This window comes from Sinohyriopsis cumingii, chromosome 9, assembly GCF_028554795.1.
Source record: "Sinohyriopsis cumingii isolate HCF-2022 chromosome 9, ASM2855479v2, whole genome shotgun sequence".
NCBI classification, from domain to species: domain Eukaryota; kingdom Metazoa; phylum Mollusca; class Bivalvia; order Unionida; family Unionidae; genus Sinohyriopsis; species Sinohyriopsis cumingii.
Genome location: NC_142969.1, coordinates 75,445,748 through 75,468,458, shown reverse-complemented (window position 1 = coordinate 75,468,458; position 22,711 = coordinate 75,445,748). Strand labels below are relative to the sequence as shown.

At 36.6% G+C, this 22,711-nt stretch overlaps 1 long non-coding RNA gene across 2 annotated transcripts; it reads left to right on the top strand.

Moving 5' to 3' along the window:
* The first annotated feature begins 1,874 nt into the window (after positions 1 to 1,874).
* On the top strand, positions 1,875 to 20,204 carry LOC149792045 (uncharacterized). Of its 2 annotated transcripts, XR_016423255.1 has the most exons (9): positions 1,875 to 2,282; positions 2,796 to 2,917; positions 6,769 to 6,883; positions 17,084 to 17,209; positions 17,548 to 17,637; positions 18,488 to 18,684; positions 19,183 to 19,340; positions 19,537 to 19,643; positions 20,094 to 20,204. It is a non-coding gene; the product is annotated as an uncharacterized LOC149792045 (long non-coding RNA). The 2 variants fall into 2 exon arrangements; XR_016423256.1 differs by lacking the exon at positions 6,769 to 6,883.
* Positions 20,205 to 22,711: the final 2,507 nt, after the last annotated feature.

Here is a 22,711-nt window from a genome sequence, read left to right as displayed (position 1 = left end):
TTTCTCTGAAAGAAAATTCTAAAGACATATATAGGAAGGGATACAGGGAAAATATAAGGGGGAAGTAAATGGCGATGACATCATGGGGCTAAGTCACAGGGCTCAGTGAAGTGGACAGGTCCATCAAGAGTCTTTGAAAACACCCAATGTAGAACATAAACAGACAAGATAGAGACACAAATAAAAATTGTATAACACTTAGTTTAAAACCCTACTAACTTCTCCCGCACTGCATGGTTGACCACTATAGAATAATGTGGTCTCATAAATACGTTTGGATCTTTCAATAAAGCATAATCAGATAAACTAAATAAAGGAGGCCTAACGCGACCTAGGAAAAACACATAGAGAATAAAGAAGCGTGAACCTTGGATCGAGCGTAAGCTACCTATCAACATCTTTCAAAACTATTATGAGGAACGACACATATTATTACTCGAATAATAAAATAGGAAATTATTTTTTTTAAACAAAATCTAAATAGTACACCATTCCATCGTCAAAATTAGAAAACCATAAAACAAGTTAAAAGATACAATATAACATCATAAAGGAAGAAATACAACTGGGAAAGATATCTGATCTATACTTGCTGTCTCAAACATAAAGAAAATATAGCATACACACAATATAGCACCATTACATATAGCAAACACTGAGACCTAGGCGACATATAGCAAAGGTTACAAAACATTTCAAGGGAAGGAACTTCGAGCAAGGTGAGGGAAACCAGACTCGGACGAACAACCCTTTAGATAACACTATGGGAACATAAATACCCCATCAAAAATTCTAAAAACTAAATTTTTTATATAAAATTTTGTTTTAATAAAACGTAGAACACATCTGAGGGGGAAATACACAAACATAAAATACTTTTTTTTTTTTTGGAAATGGGGGCATCTGTCCGGTGCCCCCCCCCCAAAAAAAAGTGTGTGTGTGTGTGTGTGTGTGTGTGTGTGTGTTATTATACCCATTACATTACTTGCAAAATATATATGGTGCTGACATTTTCGGCAAGAGGGAGACCTACCAATATTCTTCATATAATTATTTTAATGTTTTTCAGAGCGAGAGTATTGGGGCCTGATCTGTTCGATATATTCCTCAACTGATACAGCGGGTATAATAGAGCCCCCCCCCCCCCCCCCCCCCCCGAGTTTGCCACAGAGCGCTCGTGTAATATACGGTTTAATACAAAATACATGATCGTGGGCAGGAATATACAAATTTTGGTCGATATACATGATCGTTGGTATCTATTCAAACGAGGGCCATGAAATACATTAGCAAATTCCTACAGTATTTAAGGCAGGCGATTACGAATTATTTAAACCACGTTTTTCATCTGTCACAGATTTTATAATCATTTTGAAGTGGCTGCTTTATCTCGAGGAAAACGAGCGGTAAGTGTTATACAAAACAAAACCTTAATAGCAATTTGATCTCTTTTGCGTCATTTGACAGTAAGAATAGTAACAAATAGAGGATAATTTCTTTTCCTACGTTAGGCCTAATACCTGGTATGTTTCTTAGTGTGGTACACACACAAAAAAAAACAACCCCAAAACAACACTAACAACATTTTAAAAAACCCACAAAAACGAGTGCCGTGCCGAAGCCACGGCTAAAATGCTTTTTTATTATTTTTTTTATTTATAGTATCAATCACAAATTGAAATATATACAGTATTAGCGTTGGAAAAGAAAGTTTTCTTTTTGTTATATTTTTTTTCTCACCCTAGCGAAACACTTTCTGCACATGACCTTAATAAAGGAAAATAATAAATTAACCTAAACCACTTTGAATGTCGACCGTATCTTTTATTTACACGGCATCATGCGCGGAAGAAAATACCAACTGAACCGGGATTTCAAACAGCAGATGAATTAAACTTGATTCATTGAACATTATTAGCAATTGTACAATCAAACAGATGCAACAATGAAAAGTGGAACTATAAAAAATCGAGAATGTTAGATTTGCGAAGGATTTATTCCGAATCATTGTCTGCTAATAGAGAATTCATGTCAGTTGCTGTGTCAGCGATGCCCACACAGCGCGCCGTCCAAATGTGAAGTTGCGTTGTGCTGAAAGACATACCACTGTGCCATAATTTATCTGATGGCATGTAAAGAAGCTGCTTAAATTATAGTATTTAAAAGTTTCTTCATTTTGTAAGAGCTCAAGAAATTAATTCTGGTTTGAAAGACAAGATGACGGTAAAACTCAGAAGACGTAGCTGTACAGTACCGTTGGTGTTGGAGACATCATAATAAAGGTAACTGCGTTAACTTCGCTTTTTGTTTGGTAATTTGTTGGAGATTATCTTTTCCTGATCTTCTTTGAGCTTGGAGTAACTTTTACATTCTGAACATTTTTATTTGCACTTATCTGCTTAATGTGTATTGCTGGGATATCATATAGAATATGAAGTCAGTATAATGGTACTATATTTTACATATTTGAATGATAAAAGACTGGTAAATGATATAATGATAAACTACAAAATGAATAATTTGCCCATTATCCCAAAAATGTTAATTAAAACAAACATTGAATGTAAATTCAGATATAATGAGCAGTTGTAAGAAGTAAGAAATAACATTTTATCCATTGAACCTGTTATGTGTTATCATCATCAGTTTTAAAATAAACACATGGAGACAAGTTTGCTTAAATTCTAAAATTAACACACACACACACACACACACACACACACACGGTATTTTAATCTAATACAGAAATGGTGACATTGATATATGCATACCAATAGTTTTTTTTTCTTCTACAGATATAAATTAAAAAGCCTAATTCTGAGAGTTTCACCTACAACATTCATGATGGGAAAGGGCCACTAATTAAGAGCTGACATATGTGGAAGAAAAATACCATCCATGTTGAAAAGGGCTAGAGGTAATGTGAGAAAACATAATTTATCAATCTTATTTAACATTATTGTTGATATTTTATCTCAACTGGTCAAAAGGCTAAGTGGGTTTATGTAATGGTCCAGAGTGTGTTATTTATTTCACATCCCCTTCTGTCTTTCAACAGTAAGAAATTAGCTACTTTGGAGTCCATAGTTCTGATCAATTTGTTTATATAAAACTTGGTTTTGGGCTTAAATCAACATCTTGGATAAATCTAATAATGAGCAAAATCCAAGTATATACATGTGATCATGTATAAGATTAGCTGAGTTTTTTAACCAGCCTAAAAGCCATACTTCCACAATATAGGCTAAAATCATTAAGTTGTCCTTGAAGTTTGATGAGTGTTAACCATTAATAATAATAAGGTGAGCTTTCATCTGAGTATGTTACCACCGCATGCAATATTTATCCATGTAGTGCAGTTTTTACTAAACTTAGAATACATGCTTATATAAATGAGATCTAGATTGAAGAAGTGAACATGCATACAAATACATGAGGTTATAACCACTACTGCTGATTCAAGTTTGATCATGCTTGGCCATTGGGCTTATATAGTCAAGTTTCACAATGATGCTTATTATGAGTGTGATAAAGGTTTGGTAGTGAAGTGACCTTGCATCTGATTGGCAGAGTTTCTTATGATTTGCACAACAGTGTTTATGATCCAATTTAGATCTGATTTGTTTAATTATTTGCTTGTATGTCTGAGGCTGTAAGCAAAATCTATGCATATAATGTGGTGGTTCTACATCTCACTAGCCATTCTTGCTACTGCTCTTAAAACTATTTCTCATTAATTTTATCAGACTTGGTAAATAGATTTATCTCATCAAGATATAGCAAAAGAGCAATTTTGTAAAAAAAATATTCATTCATATTAAACTCAAATTCTGCATCTGATTGGTTGATCTTGCAAATACTATAAGGGCTCTATTTCTGACAAAAAGATTATTTTGATCTAATGTAGCAGAAATGCTTATATGATCAAAACATTGAACATATTTGATGACAAATAAGAAATAGTTTTTCATGCAAATTTGATAAACATTGATAAATCGGTTCATATCATTAAAAGCTTGGAAGAGTTTGATTACATGCGAAACCATCACATATTAATCAATCTTTATTTAGAGAATTATTTTTGTCAGGATTTCGTAAAATATGTAAAATCAATATGGACTGGTTTTGTTATGTACAGCAACACTAGTTGTTTATTGAGTACTGAGGGAATTGGAGTAAGGCAAGGGTACATTGCAGTAGGTAACCTGGTTGACTTGATAACAGGATTTTAACACAAACATTTTTATCAGGAGTCTAGCATACTAACCATTGATTCACTGCAGATCCTGCCCCCATTAGTTACCTTTTAATACGTAAAGCATTTGGGTTTTTTATGTCACAAATCCCATAGGGATTAAAATTAACATCATAGGTCTCACTGGATAGTTTCGTATTTTGACATCCCTCTAATTTTTAAGGTAGAAGGCATGAACCTAATTATCACAAGCCTAGCATTTATAAATTTACACATAAGCTAAATCTATAATGTGGTTCAGATTTACTTTGAGTTAGGCATGGAAATAGGTTGGCTTGTTGGTGACTGCCTGTCACAGTTAGATGAGCATTGGAGATAATATGCGTAACTTAGTCTGCAAATGAGCTGCCGACTTTTATTTGTGTCTGCTACAGAGGTAAATATAAAAAAATCTTGATGGGAGAGGGGTGATGATAAGTATGCTAATTTGTTATAGTACTATTGAACTTTATTCATGCATAAGGCACATACTGATTCTTTTAGTTGCCTTGTCACAGAAAAATATTGAAAATAGTTATTTCTAGTAAAAAATGAATGTAAAATTTAGGAGATGGTGGCAGTGATGGTTCAGTATAGAAACCAATAGATGCATCAGGAATTAACCTGATTACTGCAGTCTAAATCTCACATGTATGCTTTCTACAAATATCAGTAGTTTGTTTTTATTAGTATCTTCATTGTTGGATGAAAATTCACCAGATAAACTATCCAGTGAGACCATAAAATACACAATTAGAAAATAAAATAAATTTATTCTAGAAAGAAATATTGCATGCAACTCTGTGACACAAATGAAAGTAATGAGAAAACACTTAAACAAATGGCTAACATTATTCATCTGGCTTATATAACTAACAGTTGGCCATCTCACTATGGAGTAGTCAGGTATATCTAGTATTGTAAGAACAGAACCTAAACAATAATCTCCAAACTTTTATCAAATCAATTGCATACTTAGGTTTGGAATGTATTACATGGGAATTATGTTAATTTTTAAAATCAAAATGTACCTGCATCCTTTGACCCTACCAGAACCAAACTAAAAGCTCAAATTTGTGCAGCTGCTTTTGCTCATCACAAACATAATTGGGAGTATAACTGCTAACCCTACCCTCTAGCACACATTTAAGATCTTTAGAGTTCTTAAATACAGCCTTTTAATTATACAAGTTTCATTACATTGGTCAATAATTAGTCACATGTGATGACACTAGTAACTAATCAAACCACAGCAACTGAGAGCAGACTAAGCACTGATATTTATATGGTACAGTGGCAATATACAGTCTGTCTGCCGCAACACATGAAACAAACTGGACACATCTGAAAGCCTTGAATTTGACTTTATTTATCTGTATGGTAGAACAGAACCTGAGTTGAAAAGCTTTTAAAGAAAGACCTTGATATCAAACCTAATAATAACTGCAGGAGATATATTATGGATAATTAACCATTCTCTCAGTTTCAAACTGGGCATTCCATCCCATGGGGTTCTAAATGTAAACCAAGTGTAACTGATATCCTAATGAACTGTAAAGACCATAGCAGCACAACAGCAGGGGACCAGATATGTCCAGATCCAGAAATCATAGACCAGTTTCAAACTGATAATGAACCACATAAAAATTACACATCTGCTAGAACTTATGTGATGAAGATAACTTAAATTGCATTATTATTAATCCTTCTCCTCACATTCATCATAATTGAGATGCATCATATATGTTTTATTGTAAAACAGTTTATGCAACATAATTCAGTGAAGACCTTTGCTGCCAATTTACCAGTGAACCATTTGTTTCAATGAACATATTTTATGTTGTAACAAGGAGCATCATTTAAACATTATGATACACTTATCATACCTGTATATGAAATCTTAATACTAACACTTATACTTGCAATACTACTACTAATAAAAACACCTGCATTGATAATTTGATTATGTTCAATTGGAATTGTATCTAAATGATCACCAGCTGTATGAAAAGACATATTTTAATATATAGATATTGGATGGAATACTAGTTACCACAATTGAATAGTCATATGATAAATGATATATTATTTTAAACAATTTACATTTGCAGTGAAACATACTTTTACATTATCTTCCCTTAAATTTCATTTATAGAGCAGTATACTCTGCATTCATTAAATTACTGAAATGGTTAATAATACAACAACAAATACTGCAACTTCCAGAACCACAAAAATCAAAAGATATAAACAAAAACTTCTCTACATGTATCAACAGTTGTCACTTAATAGACAGAACTATGAAGATTTAGGACAGGATGTTAACAAATTAGGTATTCAAGTTAAAAAGAAAAAAATACCAAGTAAGCTTACTACCAAAAAATCAAACAATAACAGTGAATTTTAGTACATTTCCAGGAAACAGAATATATGATTTTTCTTAACTTGATCTGATACATCTTAAATCTATAGAAAATGATTCATATTGTATGACTTAAATATTATGTAAACAAAAATTCCATCACTTTTTTCAGATGCAACATGCATACCCCAACCCATCCTTCTTGATCATAAAGTATACCAGCATTCCACTATAAGATGGGGAGCTGTAGTGGCTCAGTGGTTAGCTTTCTGGACCTGTGAAATAATGTAGGTTCAAATTCTACCATCGGACCAACCTGGGTTAGCTACCATGGTGTGTCCTTGGGCAAGGCACTATACTTAAAGTGCCTTGGCACTAAATAACTTACTTGTGTTGGTTTACCATAAAAGGCCAAACCAAACACAAAAAACAACAACTTTAAAATATGAGTTTTGTCAATACTAAGTAAAGGAAAATCATACCGAAGAAATGTTTTTGTTAATACAGTTTAATGGATCTAAAAAATCTCTTTCTTCTGCAGCAGTTTAAAATGTTAAATTAAAAAGGTCATGGTACACATTGCTTTGTTCGTACACATCAGGCTCCGTAACCCATATCCAGCTAAAAATTTTGGTAGAGTCTGAATAAAAAATATTTTAATCTGGATGATAATATTCTTTCTCCATTCATATATTACACCACCAAGATTGATCCAAATAAGATTACATTTTACTATAACACTGAGGATGAGTATGCCTCTTAGCAACTGACAAATGTGGAGAGAATGGAGTTAAACTGAACTTTGATTTCTTTTCAGCCATAGCACAAGATGATCATTTATTATGAAAAAACCTGAATAAAGTTGGAGTTCATAACCATGACAGTCTTGATATAATATAAATTCAATATATTATTGTTGTCTTGAGGTATAGTTCTGTATATTACAATCTCACACAAGATCAGGGTATGTTTTAGTACCATACAGTTAATTCAGGATTGTATTAATACCTATTCTGGTGAATGAAAATTAAATAAGATTTACTATTTTGGAACCAGTTGCAATAAAGTTTACTAAACAAGAGAAAATATGACTTTACTGTAATATCTAAAATGTAAAATCTGCAAACAGAATACTTGCTTGACTTTACACTTCAACTATATCATAATATTTATTTGAAATGAATTTATACAAATGGCATTAAATTGGGTTTCAGGCTGGTAATGACAATGGTAGTAGTGAATAGGGACGGTCTAGGGACTATGGAACTTCCATGTTAAAAAGGGTATATCCACTTTGGGGACTATGTAATTTAACATGGGAAAAAAAATATCCATTCTAGGGACAAGTGGAATTTAACATGGGAGAAAGAAAAAAAAACTGTTCACTCTAGGGACAAGGGAAATTGAACATGGGGAATAAATCGTGGGACTGTCTAGGGACATGGGGAAATGGAATAGGGTCGGGACCCTATTTTAATAAGGTCCCGACCTGATGGGTCTATGAAAATGGAACAAGCGAAAATTGAAACAGGGAGGGGTCTCTACTTTTTTAATATTTTTTTAAACAAAAAAATAAAAAACGGGGTGGGCAATTGAAAGTCAAGATCTTTTCGAGAGATAGGAATGGCCCTGAAAAGGGCCTTTGGTTTTATGTTAATATACCCTTAACATAAAGGGCATCTGTGACATCTTCTTCTTGACCTTAGGCTGCGCCTGACTGCAGGACCATAGATTAAGACTCTTTTGAGGCATCCTTGATGCTCCACATAAGATTCTTCGCATCCACAGGCTGGTGTCTGTCCTGTGGATAACTGTCCAGTTGGATCGGACATACATTGGTATGTCCGTCCGGAACATCATCGAAGACACAAGCGTTGAAGATTGTACGTCGGTCCACATGTTGGGGTGCCGAGTAACAGGTGAAGGAATGCAGTGAACTGTACTTATTTATAGGGAGAGGAAGGATTGAAACAGATTGAGTTTGTTGACCAATCCAAACACGCATTACAAAATTCAGTCAGCCCACGTCCAATCCGAAGAGAGCAGTCTGTGACGTCATGTAGTCCATATAGATTCGCTAGCACCTGTGCGCAGTCAATCTATGCGACAGTTTTTCAACATGACGGAAACTCAGAAAACGATCAATTGGGGTGCACCAACGGTGGAGACTACTCAAGGGAACCGGACTTACTTACAGAAGAGGTGAATTGGGATTTTGTGGATTTCTTTACCTCGCAAGAATTTGTTCCTGAACCTTCGTCACCTTCTCCTTCATTACCGCACATGGAAAAGTTTAGACAGAGACAGAAAGAAGAAGTGGAGAAATTTATACAACAGCAAAAGGAAGCGGAACAAGCTATTCTCCTACAGCAACAGCAGCAAGAAGAAGAGGTAAGAAAAAAACAACAACAAGAAGAAGCAGCAGCAAAGAAACAAGGGTGTCAAAATCAAATGGTCACGGTACTGTTAGACATTTTAGCGGAGTTAAGAAGTCTGAAACAAATGTATCAGACTTCTTTATTACGGCCGAAGAGAATACGACCTTCCCGAGCTAAACACTCCAACCCTGTGACTAAGCCTACCGCACCACCCTTAGTGATTTCAACCAAATCATCATCAACAGTATGCAGTCCAGAAGTAGGCCTTGGCCGTGGCAAAGGCTTAAGACAGTTAAAGTTGATTGTTTAAACTCACCCCTTACACCACAAAAGGCCCTTTTAAGGGCCACCCATGTCTCTCGAAAAGAGATAGACTTTCAATTGCCAATAACTAAAAGAAAACATTTTACCCAATAGTACGTGTCTGTGTATGAGTGTGCGTGAGTGTAGGTTCTTATTTTAAAATCAAAACCCAAAGACACTTACCTTTTATAATTAATTTATTCTTTTATAAATATTTACAATTCACAATTCACAACAGAGCACTTTGAAAAGTTCATAGACTTCTTCTGTCTCATTGTTCACTCTCTCTGTTGTTTTAATTTCTTCACCGTCACAGTCTTTTCCTCCTCTTCCTCCTCACTTTCTTCCCTTCTTTTCTTCTCCTGTTTCTTTTTCTTCACCTGTCTGTTTTCTTCCTCTTCTTCTTCCTCTTCCTCTGAAGAATCCCTCTCTTCTTCTGACTCCTCTTGTTTCTTTTTTGGGCAGTCTGGTGACCAATGTCCTTTTTCTTGACAATAATAACAGGTATCTTGACTTTTGTCTCTTCTAACCCCTTTTTTTCTTTTTTGACGGTCTGGACACTCTGAAGACCAATGCCCTTTCTTCTGACAGATATAGCAAGTATCTTGACTTTTATCTCGAAAGGAAGGAGAGTAGTCCCTCGGCTGGTCTGAAGAGAATTTTCTAATGACCCCTCGCAAAGCTCTGATGAAACATTCGATCTGGGTAGTCTCTTCCATCGTTGTGCTCGGTTTGAGAGTGAAATGAATAGTGAAAGGACAAGACACATACCCTTTATATACGCTGGTCTGCTATGACTATAAATTAGTCCATGGTGTTTAAACGTTAGTCATTTAACTTTTTGCTATCGAGATGAAATGATCCAATTTATTTGAGAAGAAAGAAGAAGAAAGTAAGAGGCAGAAACGTGATCTGTCGTCTCGTACCAGGGCTGAAGTCTTGGCACAAATTCATGCCAGTGATTTTGAAGAGGACATGAGTGAACCAGAATCCAAACTCTCTAAACAAAGTTTACCACCCTTAGTCAACCCTGAAAAGTACTATGACATTCGAGAGACGGAAAAGCGTCCCTCTAGAAAATTTAGAACTACGGCTTACAAATACACGGTGAAGTTTAAAGATTTCAAGTCTGAAGTACCGTTAGAGAAAGCAGAAGGGTTCATCACCGACATGTGGGATTCTTTGCTGACCACACTCAAGCGACAATGTCAACCCAAAGAAGATGATCGCTTGAGACTTTCCATACAACACAACGGCTTGAAATCCCCTGTTTGGATCGAGTTTAGCAGCCCTGCAGAATTGACCACTTCCAAAGTCATGGACAAGATTCAACACGTGCAACAATCTAATGACCAGTTTGACATCACCGATGGAAAAGTCACACTGGACATGACCCACGTCTCTCCTCCTCAAGGGACTGGACAACGCAGAAAGACCTTATTGGTTAACAACCTTCGCATTACCAAAACAAGTCTTGTCCAAATTAACAATTTTCAAGACCACATGGGTTTAGCCCGAGCCATCGTGGTGGGATGAACCTATGCCGACAAGAACAACACGGTAGAATGGAAAAGAGCCTGGGAGAACATTCGAAAATCGAAATGAAGCAGAACGTCTGTTAGAACAAGCAGGCCTGTCCAAAGACACACCCTGTGGCATTCCTGAGATGCAAAAATTGCAAGATGCCCTAGTTCCACGATACACCTTGAAAGTGCACCCTCAAGAAGTGCGCGGGTCTCTGTTGTTTCGAGGGAAAGACTTTAAGGATGGAAAATACATTCACCTCTATCATCACGATGACCATTTCGATACCATTACCACTATCACAGGATTCCTGGGATACAAATATTACTGTGAGAAATGTGACTATGGTTATAATAATCGAGAGCAACACATTGTGGATCGAAATGCTCAGGATGTTTGGCCTCTCAACCCTGTCTGAGCGAAGGGCGAGAACCAGTGCATTGTCCTGCTTGTCTGCGCACATTTGTCAGCCCTGCCTGTTACCAACAACATCTGAAGATGCAAGGTTCACAGAAAAAATGTGCTTGTCAACTGCTGAGATTGTGCCCAATGTGTGGACAAGGTCTATGTACCAACAGTACCAAGGCACTCGTATGTTCAGGAAAGAAAAAAATGTCACATTTGTCACTGAATCGTGGACTTGGAACACCAATGCTACGTGCAAAAATACCAATCCCAACCAAAGAGGATGGTCAAAAGAAGAAGAAAGGCAATTTCATCTTTTTCGATTTCGAATCCATGCAAGAGACCGGTATTCACATTCCTAATTTCTGTGTGGCTCATCGAGCGTGCGAGAAGTGCATTCAAGAACCTATCTTGACTTATTGCCCTCACTGCAGTAAGATTCCTGGAGAGCGTGAAAAAATCTTTCAAGGACCGAACACACTAGCCGATTTCGCACAATGTGTCTTAGACCCAATCGACAAGACGTGGAGCCAAGAGGACATCGAACATTATTATGGAGAATGTCATCACCATGCCACGGTGATGGCTCACAATTTCTCCGGCTACGATGGACAGTTTCTTTTGAGATACTATACGGAACGTGGCACCGAGCGTCCTAAAGTCACTTTGAACGGAGCCAAAATCATTTTCATGCAAGTGGGACAAGTGCAGTTTAAAGATTCGATGAGCTACTTAGCCATGCCTTTGAGTCGAATCCCTAAAATGTTTGGAATGACAGAAATGGCTAAAGGGTACTTTCCACACTTTTTCAGTACAGAAGCCAATCGACACGCCGTTCTACCCCATTTGCCTCAGGCTCACTATTACGACCCTGACAACATGTGTACCGAACGAGAAACTTTCTACGCTTGGTTCAAGGCTCACGCCTCCGACCCTTTCGACTTTCAGGAAGAAATGCTAAAGTATTGTCGTTCCGACGTGGACATTTTACGGCGATGGTGTGGAAAAGTTCGAGAACTGTTCATGAAACACGGAGGGGTTGATCCTTTGAAAGAAGCTTGCACCATTGCAAAAGTGTGTTCCTTAGTCTACCGACAACGATTCATGCCTGAAAACACTGTGGCTGTCATCAGTCCTCAAACGACCAACTATGTCAAACGTCAATACTCGGTCAAAGCCCCACGCTGGTTGCATTACTTGTGCGACAAGGAAGACAAATGGATTCAGCATGCCCGCAACGGAGGGGGCGAAAAGACCATCGGAACGCATTCGGTCGATGGCTGGGACTTAGAAACCCCAAGATCATGTACGAGTTTAACAGTTGCTTATTTCACGGATGTCCCGTCTGTTACCCTGACTGCGGCACTAAAAATCAGTTTTTACAATGAACCATGGAAGACTTGTACCAGGCCATTTGTCAGCGATGCCTAAAGTTAGAACAGGAAGGATACCAAGTGGTGGAAATGTGGGAACACAAATACGATCACCGTTTGAAAACCAATCCCGAGTTTAAACGCCTCGTGGAAAGTTACCAGTTCATGGACCCCCTGAACCCGAGGGATAGTTTGTACGGAGGAAGGACCAATGCCACCTGTTTGCTGTACCAAGCTGACGAAGAGAAAGGAGAAGAAATCAAATACTTGGACGTGTGTTCACTGTATCCCTACGTGTGCAAATATTGTTACTTTCCTGCAGGGCACCCACAATTGTTCACCGAACACATCGACCTGAAAAACATTCGACAATACAAAGGCTTGATCAAGTGCAAAGTTTTGCCTCCCACGAACCTATACCATCCCGTCTTACCTCACCATTGCCAAGGCAAACTTTTGTTTCCTTTGTGCCATACTTGTGCCGAAACGTGCAACCAAGATCAACCTTGTCATCACACCCAGGAAGAACGGGCCTTGATGGGGACATGGGTCAGCGTAGAATTGTTCAAAGCTCTGAACATGGGATACCAACTGTTAGAAGTGTACGAAATTTGCCACTTTCCCAAGACACAATAATGCCACAAGGGTGACCCACGCAGAAAGGCATTTTCGCAGACTACGTGGATGCCTTTTTGAAACTGAAACAAGAAGCCAGTGGCTATCTGTCCTGGTGTCACACTCCCGAAGACCAAAAGACATTCAAAGAGAAATTCTGGGCACAAGAAGGCATTACTTTAGATCACATCGAGAAAAACAAAGGCGATCGTTTGCCATAGTGATGTTAAATTGCTTGTGGGGTAAAATGGCACAACGACCGTGTTTACCCAAGACGGAGTATTTGACCGAACCTTCCCGCTACTTTCAGATGATTCACGACAAAGCCAAATTCATGAAACACGTGGACATCATTCGTGAGGATTTGATCTTGGTGAATTACGAAGAAGATCTGAACTTTGTACAAGACGACCCCTTTGGAAATGTCATCATTGCAGCTTACGTGACAGCTCATGCTCGCTTAAAATTGTACGAAGCTTTAGAACTGTTAGGGGAACGTGTCCTGTACTTTGACATGGACAGTTGCATTTATATCGATCACCCGAGTCAACAGCACCCTGACATTGAAGGAGACCATTTAGGAGCCTGTACAGACGAGCATCCCGATGACAAGATTCTAAGTTTCGTCAGTGGCAGTCCAAAAAATTATGGCTACCAATACCGGGACAAACAAGGAGAAGTGCACACAAAGTGTAAAGTGAAAGGACTTACTCTGAATTATCGTACCAGTCGAGTGGTCAACTTTGGCGTATTGAAAGAAGCCTTGCAGTCTAGAGAAAGTGACCACCTATCAACCCAACAAGATTGTACGTTTACCCACACACCACATCGTCAGTCGACCCTTGGAAAAAGTCTATCAAATCGTGTACCAGAAGCGAGTGCAGCTTCCCAACCACTTTACTTTGCCGTATGGACATGTCGGTATAAAACATTGGTTGTAAGAGGATAGCCACAGCAAGAATCGAGTGAGAAATCCAGTGAGAACTCCAAGTTCAAACCCTACCATTTTCCAGTCTTCTTACCTGACTATTGTGATTGTGCCCGTCGATTGGACACGTTTCAAAAATGGCCTACGGATAGGGAAGGATTACCTTCTTCGTATGTTTTAGCTAGAACAGGATTTGTCTACTTCGGACCTGAGTCAGGATTGGCATACGAAGTACAGTGTTTCGCTTGCGGACTGAAGTTACGAATGGATCTATGTATCTACAAAGATTCAGCTATTCTGGAACATACTCGATGGTCTCCGCACTGCCCTTACCTTTCTATGGCCTTTCCACCCATTAAACTACGGTACAATTATGACGGTACCTTAGAGACGGTACCTTCCAATACTAGACGTAAACACATTGCATCCTATTTCATTGTTGTTTCTTTTCCACATAATAGCTTATTTTTTATAAAATGTTAAACTTTACTAATCTTTTTTCAAAATCACTTTAGTTTGCAAAAATATATCTTGTCATTTATTGGCATTCTACATTGAATTTTGTAAACTAGCTATAAACCTGACCTAATTACTCAACTTAACTGCTGACAGAAACAGTCTACAGTAAATGTATTTCATTTCTCTAGCTCGATGGATAAACATTACATCTTTTAAAGCTGTGCACAGAATAGGCCGACATATCACGAGTCAGGAAAACATGGGGGTGTTATCCCCTGTGTCCAAAATTAATATCATTTTGAATAGAATATTCTAGTGACAATTGCCTCTTTTCAAATGGTAAGCATTGCTTTATTTTATTTTCGTCAATCTGTCAAATTCGGTATGCATTTTGCTTTAATATTTGAGATGGAAACCTTAGGTGTATAGAAATGTCAGACAGCATTGTACATCATGGATGGTGTCCAACATACTTTTATGATCATAAAACAAAATCCCATTGTTTTAGTTATGGCCACTGATTTAAAAAATATTCATCCAAGCTAAATATAATAATAGTAATAATGAGGACTTTGTACAGCACCTAATCTTTAGAAGCTCTAAGCGCTTTGCAACATTAGACAACATAAAAACATACACAATGATATGATTACAAAAACAAACACCATGAAATTAGAAAACATTAAAAACATGCTGAGAATATTTAAGGTAGTTAACATTATTAAGTCATTAAGTTTGTTTTTGCAGTCGGAATAAGTAGTTTTGAGAGCACTCTTGAATGGGATCACTGCGTCTTTGTGTCTTAGTTCAGTGGGCAATTCATTCCATGTTGCTGGGCCCTGGTATGCAAAAGAATGCTGTCCATGTGACTTTGTTTTCATATTGAGAATAATGAGTATATGATTGTCGGAAGAGGAGTGTAAGTATCTTGCTGGTGTGTACACATAGGTGAGGTCGGATAGGTATGTTAGACTAGAGTCTGTCAGTGAAACGTAGCACAGAGAACAAATGTTGTGTTTGATTCTGGATCGAATGGATAGCCAGTGTTGGGTACAGAGCAGCGGGGAGGTGTGCTCTGATTGTGGTACTCTAAGTATGATCCAAGCAGCTATGTTTTGAACTTTTTGAAGTCTCTGCAGTAGATATTAAGATGAACCAGACAGAATTGAGTTACCATAGTCCAGTCTTGAAAGTAGTAATGAACACACAAGTGTTTTAATGGCATCAACTGAAAGATATCTGAGAATGGAGCTGATGCGTCTCAGCTCAAGATATGCAGCCTTGCATATGTTCATGACATGTTGGTGCAATGTGAGAGTACTGTCCAGAGTAACACCTAGGTTTTGTACTGATTGTGTGAATTTAATGTTGGTGTTGCTGATATTTATTGTGTGAGGTAAAGGATGTGAATGAGAAAGTCTTTGTGTTGTAATCAGAATGGCCTCAGTTTTATCATCATTCATCTGCAGCTTGTTACAAGTCATCCATGATTTCACATCAGAAATGCACATCTCTACACCTTGGATGGTAGCATCAACTTCAGTTGGGTGGCTAGATTTGTATATTTGGGTGTCATCAGTGTACAATTGGTGAGACACTGGATGATGATCTATGACACTTGAGAGTAGCTGAGTGTATAGAGTGTAGAGAACAGGTCCAAGAACAGACCCCTGTGGAACACCACAACATAGATCAACTGGGCTGGAGTGTAATCTATTTGCAAACACAATTTGTGTCCTGTGGCAAGGGCGATATGCAGATTGTACATTGCTAAAAAGACTGTTTGAATTCAGACAAGATGCTGGGACTGAACAACCTTTTGTAAGATTTTTTATATGAATTAGAGATTAGAAACCGGGCAGTAGTTCTTTAAATCGTTGTGGTGTAGTGTTAGTTTCTTCAGCAGAGGTTTTACAATGGGAGTTTTGAAAAATGATGGAAATTATGCTGATGAGAGAGAGGTATTAATAACATCAGTTAGTGAAGGCAATACTGGATCTAAGCACTCAAGCAGCAGTAATGTTGGAATTGGATCAAGTTCACATGACTTTGGTGCACTCTAGGATGATTACTTAAAAATGCATTTATTGGTGATGAGAGACTAAATACATGACTTGATACCTGTGTTTAGCATTAATTGGAAAGCTGAAGATTAGTAATCTTTTGACATACATATCTTAATTGTACCATTTAATTTACAAAATTCAATGTAATTTGCATTGGTAAAATGTGTAGCACAAGAAAAGTCATTATGAATCAGAGATAAATCATATCTTTGTTTTGTCTGGAGCTTGACTAATTTATTGCACATTTCTGTACACTATTTTGTCTTTAATCCAGGATTATTCACTGCATTCGGATGCATTTCATGGTGAAAATTCACCAGCTGGATTTAAAAGTGGTGAATATTGCTAGCGATTGTTCTGCAAACCGTGTATGTCACAAGGAGTCAGTGTATTCAAGGACTCATAAAGTATTTACAAGTTCTCATTGATATTTCAGATGAAAATGAAGAACTGAAAAAAGATGAAAATCTCAAGTGGAAACCTTTCTGGTCAGCCATCTCATCCAAAACCTACTGAAATGGAGAGTATTTTGCAGACTCAAAGATTTCCTCTTATCCTGCTGGTATGTTCTATTTAGTTTATCTGGTCTCTTTTTATCAATTGTTTTTATACCATGCCACAATTGGAAATTCCTTATCAAAAGTATGTATAAATTTCATCATTTTTCTGTCTGTTTAATAAGATGTGTTTAAGAGTACTTACTTACTCATGATGCTGTATATATGAGATTAGATGTTTTGTTAAAAAAGAATGCATTTTGTGATATATTGTATCACTGCCTTATATACAGTGGTCATTGCAACCAGTATGCATTTTGTTTACATGCCAAAAAATCCAGTCTGATTTCTTTGTTTCTTTTTTACTGCAATTAAGGAGTAGTGATAATCTTTATACTCTTAGCTGCATCCAGAAGGACAACACCATCACCATCCCCATCCACTCTGGAGTGGAGAATATAAAGATTTCTCTCTGCCAGTTCCTCTGCAAATAGTAAGTATTGAGGATGGGAAAAAAATGTACATTATAGAATAATGAAACAAACACTACAGGTGTTGACTTTTATATAATCTCTTATTTAATTTACAGCTCTCTAAATATGAGTAAGTCAATTATACACTGTATTTATGAATTTAATTCTCATCTAAGGTAGTAGAACTGTTTTATGTTTGACAAATGTTGGGTAATTTGTGGCCGTACACTAAAAACACATTTTGTAGCATTTAAAAATGCTTATGTTCAATGCACGTAAAACTCATTGGTTTGTTGTCACTTCAGTTGATAATAGTCTTGTCATCTAGTAGACATTTTGAATGTTAGTGTTCAATGCTAAGGTCATATACATTGAGTCAAAATCAAAATTTGTTTGCAAAATGGAAAATTATGACATGAAAGCATAAGCTCTTGGAGCTTAGATACTGTTATTTCAGAACATTGTGAGATGTTAATTAATTAAATTATAGGTCATAAAACATACTGTTCAAGACTTATTTGTGCAAATAAACAATGAATTGTTTTTCATTGATGTGTCGACTGTTCATCATTCCATTGGTTTTTTATTTTTCTTTCTGATGTATACCATTGTCTTCTGTAAGTCAGACGCCTAAACCATCTACATTGAATGCAGACTTTACAGACACCAGCAGTGAAACAACATATCCAGGGAATAAAAAAATAAAGGATTATAGGGAAAAGTTTTCATATAAACTGTACAAAAACCATGTATTTCATTCCATAAATATTTTTCATTGTTAAACCCATGTTCACTGTATAGATCTTTATAAGGAGTTTATAATAATGATCTTGATCTTTCAAAACTAATTTCATCACAAATCTCTTACAGATTTCCAGTTCAATGTACTTATGAAACTGGACACAAATATTGAGAATTTGTTGGAGCAGCTGGCCCTCCAAGTTCATACATAAGGCCCAGACACAGAATACAGAGAAGAAATTCTTGCAACGCCATGTGATTCAGTGGAGGAACTAGAGGGCCTTTGCCAGAGGTTAGAGGAGAATCCTAAACCCTCCAAGAAGATGGTAAATTGGGGCTTTATTTTCTATTTAAAAAAAACTTATAACCTTATTTGCTGTTGTGAACCTCAATATGCATTATGCAAATTCTGCAGTGCCTGTATAATTATTTTTGGGGGTGGGGTGAACATGTAGTGGTCAGCTGTTTTGTCTTATGGATGTAGGCCAAAACATGTTTAGAGATGAACATGTAACAGGTATTTTACTACATATACACTATTACATATTATGTGGCTACTTTAATTCAATCCTTGAGTGAATGTCATTTATGAAGTTAATAGATTCACGGTGGTTAATTTGGTTTATAAATGCTATTAGTACATTGTGTTGCATAGTTAATGTTATCAAATTTTTTTCAAGTTAGAGAAATTAAATTTGCTTGCAAAACCATGGCAAAAAATAACTATATACAAGCATATTTTGTTACATCGATCATGAAATACTACTACTAATAATAATATCAAAATCAAACAATAGTAATATTATTATTATTATTATTTTCAGATATGCTACTTGAGCTCCCTTGGCAGGTTTACAATTGGCGATAGTGTCTGCAGGATGATGGAAAAGCTTAAAACAAAAAGACTGGCCAGTGTTTAGTCCAAAGGGACGTACAGGGAAAAAAGCATTTCAAGAGCTTGTGATATGTCAGGTTTTGATAAGTAAGTATGGCTTGATTTAAATTGTGTTTTTCATGTGACTTGCCAGAGATTTTTAAATGAATTGATAAAGTAACTTGAGACCACATTTCAAAGTACATGTTTTAAAAATATTCCATTGATTATTGCTGTCATTTAGAAAAATGCAATGCATCCTTTGTTGTGAAACTTATTTTAAAACATTGTATTACTCTTGCAGAAGCCTGCTTGAAAAATAATGGCAAAGCAAAGGCAAATGGAATGGAAGAGACCATATCAGAGACCCTCAAATATCCACCCAACCAACGCAGAATGATAAAAAACAAGGTAATCCAAATGACTTATTTCATCAATATTGGATTCAGTTTTGTCTTTTAAAGCATAGTATTTGCAAAGCAGATGCATTTCTAAACTGATAACAAAATCAGCTTATCCTATTGCCCAGGACTATCAGAGCTAGAGTCCAGCTAACTACAATATGCATATATCTTGTCTGATCGGACAAGTGCCTCCATTTGGAATTTTTATTCACATGAAATATTTGGATGAAATAAATTCATCTTTGTGCAAATTGATTGCACCATCCACTTGCCAGAAATGACAAGTAAGTGCAAAGTTATCTTGTATCATGTCTTAACGATAGTAAGGGAAGCACAAGTGCAGTGAAGAAAATTTCATACATTTTTATAATGCTGATTAACATGACTTCTGCATATGTAACTAGTGCTGAGATGATATGACTTTATTTAAGCATTACAATTTTGTTTTAATTTGCAGGTGCCTGAGCAGAAGAAGTAATAGATAAACTTTACAGTGGAGTTGGAGACTGATTCTGATTCATAATCTTAATTAAATCTAGAAAATAAACATTAAAGTCATATTAAAATATCTGTTGTATTGTTTCCTTCTTTCATTTTTCTCTTAAAAACAAATGTCTGAACCTTTAGTCTGTAAATTCAGTGGATTCCTTATCAGCCCATCTACTTTTACTTTACACCATGCTACTTTAAAAAAAAATGAATTATCCCCATTGGGGTAGGTCCCCCAACCCCCCACCCTACTTTATCAACTTTCCTGCCACATTTAAATCTAATGGAAGGCCCTGCTGTAAAGCCTGTTAGTAAAACTATCCAACAAGGGGATTTCATACATTTGCAACTCCTAGATGGATGGTAATGTTTTCATTTTTGTAATGTAGATTTGGACATTCTTGCCACCAGTATGGAATATGTGTTTCAGAAACACAAGCAGCTTTCATCAGATTTGCATATAGGTTTCATATGTTGTGAGTATGTTGTAGGAAGTTTTTTAAATAACATTATATGAGATGATGCCAGTGGAAATGGCAGAAAAGTGTCAGTATTGTTCACCAACTACACCTTGTTCTTACAAAATGTGGCTGTTACACATTCCCATGATGATGTCACTGACAGCCATCAGTGAGGAATGCCCCAACAAGCATAATACAAATTGCTTCCATTGTAATTGTTACAATTCCATTCTGACCGCTCCGGTGTCCTAGTGGTTAGAGCGTCCGCCTCAGAAGCGGGAGGTCATGGGTTCAAACCCCGGCCAAGTCATACCAAAGACTTACAAAAATGGTATTAACAGCTGCCTCGCTAGATGCTCAGCATTAAGAGGTTAGTGTTAGGACTGATCGGCCTGGTGTCAGGATAATGTGACTGGGTGCAACATCATACTACATGTTTGCAGCATGATGCCCCAGTGCTATACATCACTATGAACTGCCACACTGCAGACATCGTAGCAATATGACTGAAAAATTATTCAAGCTACGTTAAAAATCCAATCACACACACACAATTCAATTCTTCGATCCAGAACCAACACTAATTCCGTACTACAGTTCTTGCATATCAATCCAATTTTGCTTTTGAAATGTAGTGCCACTCGATTCATAATGAACCCATTCATTTCAAACACTCGCAAATACTTACTATTCCTGTCTACAACTGAAAAATATCTATATAAAAAAACGTGTAACTGTGTTTTATGCAAGGGCATGGAGATGCACAAAAACTTGCACCTGAAGCTTGAATAAAACCCGGACTGTGGATAAGACTTTACCCATCGATTACCCCAGCTTGGGGATAAATTCCGACCATGGCGATTTATTATATATCCTATGACTGCTCCAGCTTGAGGGCAAAATCCAAACACATCCCTAAAAAGATAACAAGTATAACGGCTCTTTACCTTCTGTAAATGCCACTTGAGCTTTTTGATGCTGTTGTATCTGCCATTTGACAGAATCACGAACGTGGATATATTTCTTAATTGCCTCTAGTTGTTGAGCTAGTTTAGCTGTATGAAATTCCTTTTGTGCAGACTCACTCATTATTAATATTACAACAGTGATTTAATTACACATCACCTGTCAGCACACCAATGATAAGTCAGTTATTTTATAACACACCAACAAGCTTGAACCTTGCACCCCCCCCCCTTTTTTATTTTGGGCACCTGTGGACATGAATCTGCAAGGCTCAAATTGTCATTTTTAATATAAGATCTCAACATTTTTAAGGCCTTAATTTTAGAGACATCCTTAAAACCCCTAAAAGGTTATCAACTGGATCACCAGCCTTCGTTTAGAGTAACAGCAAGTATATATATATTTAGGTCTAAGGAAACACAATAAAAATGTTTGATTTAACAATGACATATTTACCTCAGGTCTGTGATCCTGAAGTGAATATTAACTGTCCATTTATTTTCTTGGCTTTCCTTTACTAGGAAATTGATTATAGAGATTTCTGCGATGGTGAAGGCAATGTAAAAATTGGTTACTATAACATACTTTTTATGCCATGTTTAAAAAAATAAATCCAATGGAAAGGTTATAGTCTGAAAACCTTCATTAAATTAAGTTAATATAGGGGAAAAAACTTTAAGAGTTCATAAATATTTTTCAGTGCTGAATAAAGATATAACATAACACTTTCGCTGTGATTTTAATAGTTTCTGACAGCATGAAAAATTTCTAGAACTATAATGTATAAATGTTCTCAAAAGATTATATTAATATGGGGGAAAAATCTGTTATGAAATAAACCGACAAGATCTTGTATGAATTCATGTTATCTTTAAATATGATATTTGTGTGAAAATATCTGGAAGAGAAAAACAAGATGGTGCCACTCACACATAAAATGTGGTTGCCACAGTGGCCTTATTAAGAAACTTTTTGTCGCTACTTCGGAATGGATAATTGTGTCAGCGTGTCAACATGTGTACAAAATACTTATGTTGATGTCTAGCAGGTCCTGAATGAGAATTATGGTGCTGTACAGACATCCTACAAGGCCACCAATGTGGCCATCCTGAAAATCTTGTTATCACTACTTCTCCTGAATGAATCGTCATATCAGTGA